Below are 3,663 nucleotides of genomic sequence, written 5' to 3'. Positions count from 1 at the left end.
GCCTTATGGGGAGAGATTGGTTCCAGCTGTGAGAAACAAAGCTCACTCTTTAATAATTTTACACGAGTCAAATTCTGAAGAAGCGTCTTTTAATCGATCTTGCAAGAAAGGGTGTCGCTGAGCAGGCACACTTTAACATAATTACAGCATGTATTTTATACAGTTTCTCCAAAGCCCCCGGTACCTCCCCCCCCGCTCTTGATTATGTTATGTGATTATGTCTCCTTTGTCAACGTTATGTGATTATGTTTCTTTTGTCAACGTTATGTGATTATGTCTCCTATTTCTTGCCTATGTGGTAGTTTCTTAACTGCTGCTATGTTCAGATAAGCCACTTTCTTTGTTCTTTCTTGTTTCGGTCCCATGTTGTGTATCTTCGGTGGTTTCTGTGTTAAGACTGATGTTTGCACACTATAACCTGCTTTAAAGCCTGCTTATGGTTCTACAATTCAGCTTCATGTAGAAGCAACATTATGCCATATCTCACAATTCCCCCTTTTCTTCTTTTCACCATTGTTGTCTTCTACATTCTACCAGAAGATTTATTGTGTGTCCTCGAATCCTTTAAGCATTATTTCAGCTTCCTTTTCAACATCCGTCTCTCCATCCATATTATCCATCTCTCCCTCATATAGTAAATACACATCCTCGCTGTTTCCTTTTTTCTTTTCCATTGATATCTGTCTTGTCAAGGCCGTTTCAATTAATCGTTGGGTCAATCCTCTTACACATGGAATGATACAACACCCAATTGCCACCAATATGCCGAACACTGTTATTAAGGAGGTGAAAATTGATATAATCATTCCCTTCCATTTTCCAAACCAGGAGTCCAGCCATCCTGTTAGGGATGTATCTACTCCAGCATTTTCCGCCAGTTCTTCCGCTAAGGTCCTTAATCCTTGCAGGGCCCGAGTGATGGACCCGTCAGGTGCCGTATTGTTTGGGATGAAGGTACAACACCTTGCTCCCAACATCACACACACGTCTCCTTTTTCTGCCAAAATAATGTCGAGTGCTAGTCTGTTTTTCCAAGACATTCTACTGGTGGCATCCAATTGCTCGGCTATTCCTCTCACTGCATCCCTGGTATAGTTTACAAATCTCTGTTGGTTGTAGTAGATATAATTTATCCAGTCCACATTCTTGTTAATGGTAGCCCACCAAAAGAGGGTCGATTCAAAACCGGCCTCGATCTGATTGCGGGCCTTAAATTCATCTGGCACCCCCCTCGGTATTCCTATAGAGTCTAAGTATATACGGTCATCAAAGGAGGTCTCTATGACTGATCGTTTGCTTCTTCCTCTTTTCACCACGCTCTCTTTCTCAAATGCCAGGGTAAATGGGATAGCCAATTGAACAATTGCGCAAGTCCCCTTCTATTTTGGGGGCAGGATCGCCCTTAGGGTTTTCCCTCCACAATACCACCACAAATCCGCTCTGGGAACACTCAGTGAAGAGTAGTTTCCCTCCCCATTCGTCTCGATTACATTCTCAACCTTGGTACATGTTTCCAATTTTCCCAGGCTCTTGGCTAGGCCCTTACCCTGTCGGTGTACACACGAGGTGTGGTTCCCAACAGTGGCGGTGAATGCAGGAGGTATCTTCAAATCCTTTGCCTTGAGGGGAGGGAACACCAGGGACAATGACGTGCAGCTGTCATTGTTCCAAGCCGTCTTATCCTGATATAGGGCAATCATGCACTCCATGCCCCGTCGGTCTCGTTCCCACCCGAGCGGAAAGGGCACCACTTGGGTTATCGGTCTGCCGGAGGCACAAGCATAGCAATTGCTTTTGTTCAAACTTTTTACAGTGTACTTTACCCATTCTACCCAGGCATTTGTATCTCCATATCCTGTTTCTACTTCAAAAGTTTGTCTTAAATCTTCTATTTCTATTACCCTAACCACCTTCGGGTCATTAGGAGGTGTGAATGGTTGTATCTGTGGCGTTTGAGTATTCTGATCTGTCTCCTCTGGTACCCTCTTATTTTGTTCCACTCTAACCTGGAAGCAACAGCCTAAGGGATCCTTGCCATTCACACTTATTCCCATTCCGAAGATCCTACCGTCCATTTTTAATTCATATGTTTTCCCGTTTACTTCCTGCCACCATTTAGTTTGTTTTACTGTTATATGTACTGGGTTACAATTTTTATCCTGACAATTTGGTCTGAAGGGGCCTTGAAAAATGGAAATTTGGTCTTTTATACGCTGACGTGTGCTAGCTGTCCATCCCCTTGCTTCAGTGGTCCACAATACATCATTCCAGTAGGGACAGTATCTATCCTCACACATATATTTATTTAACCCACTATATTGTCGCTGTGTTTCCAGATCCCCACAGTCCACTAGGTTACAAACATCTAACTCAATCACTTGTGGGCGCACACTTTCGAGAATAGTCACTACAAACTTTGTGGGTCCCCCATAGTCGGGTTCCTTTCCTCGCCACACTGGAGTGTGCATCCCTAGGGAAAAGGGAATGGAAATGGCCAACAATATTGTGCAAAACATGGGGTGACACATATCAGTTTTTACCCTCCCCCTGTGTGGGTAGGAGACGAATCCTTTCAGTGGTTACCACTACCCGCGCTCCCGCGCCAGCGTCGCAACTGTACAGTCAAACACTTATAGTTCAGAGTCTTTTTAGTTTCAACTTCAAGGGTTCCTTTGTTGGCTCGGCTGTCCAGGTCCCCCTTCTGGCCGATGTTTCCAAAGGTCCCTTGATTCTTGTGTAATGAGTCCAGCCCTTTTCCGCCGTTCTTATAGCGGTCTCTGTAGTCAGAAGGGCCTGGTATGGTCCGTCCCAATCCGGTTGCAATTTGGCCTCTTTCCACGATTTTACCAATACCCAGTCTCCAGGTTTGATCTGATGAGCTGGGAACTCGAGCGGCGGAGTTTGTGCTAACAGCCCTTGTTTCCTGAGGAACGACAAGGAGGAGGACAGCGCCAGAATATATTTCTTTACATACAAATCCTTAAGTTCTACCATAGGTAGTTCTCCCACCGTTCCCAGGTACGGTAATCCAAATAACATTTCCTACGGGGACAATCCTAGATCTTTCCTGGGACTCGTTCGGATGCGCAATAAAGCGATCGGGAGACATTTAGGCCAGGGTAGTCTGGTTTCTAATACCAGTTTGGAGATGTGTTTCTTCAATGTTTGATTCATTCTTTCTACCTTTCCTGAGGAGGGAGGGTGCCACGGGGTATGGAAGTCCCACTGGATTTCCAACACCCTCATTATTTCCTGTAATACCTTGGAGGTAAAGTGCGACCCCTGATCAGAATCTATGTGTTCCACAATCCCGTGTCTGGGGATTATGTTTTCAAGAATTATTTTGGACACCTGGCTCGAGGTCGCAGCGACCGTGGGGTAGGCTTCCACCCACCCGTCAAGTGATCGACTAACACTAGAATATACTTCAACCTCCCCACTTGGGGAAGTTCAGTATAATCAACTTGTATACTCTGGAAGGGTCTTAGGGCAGGAATTCTCCCCCCTAGATTCCTCTTCCTCTGTCCTTGTTTGTTAATCTTTTTGCACGTGAGGCAACCCTCATACACCTGTTTGGCAATTGTGTATATTCCCTTACACCCGTATTTCCTGAGAACCAAATCACACATAGCTTGGGTACCCCAATGTCCTCCCTGGTGTAAG

General features: G+C 45.2%; 1 pseudogene; it reads right to left on the bottom strand.

Annotated features, from left to right (window-relative positions):
• Positions 1-542: 542 nt before the first annotated feature.
• Positions 543-2,096, bottom strand: LOC144499251 (uncharacterized; annotated as a pseudogene).
• Between the last annotated feature and the right edge of the window lie 1,567 nt (positions 2,097-3,663).

The sequence above is a fragment of the Mustelus asterias genome, chromosome 9 (genome assembly GCF_964213995.1).
Source record: "Mustelus asterias chromosome 9, sMusAst1.hap1.1, whole genome shotgun sequence".
Taxonomy (NCBI): domain Eukaryota; kingdom Metazoa; phylum Chordata; class Chondrichthyes; order Carcharhiniformes; family Triakidae; genus Mustelus; species Mustelus asterias.
The sequence above is the reverse complement of the archived record's forward strand: the minus strand, read 5'-3'. Positions and strand labels throughout refer to the sequence as shown.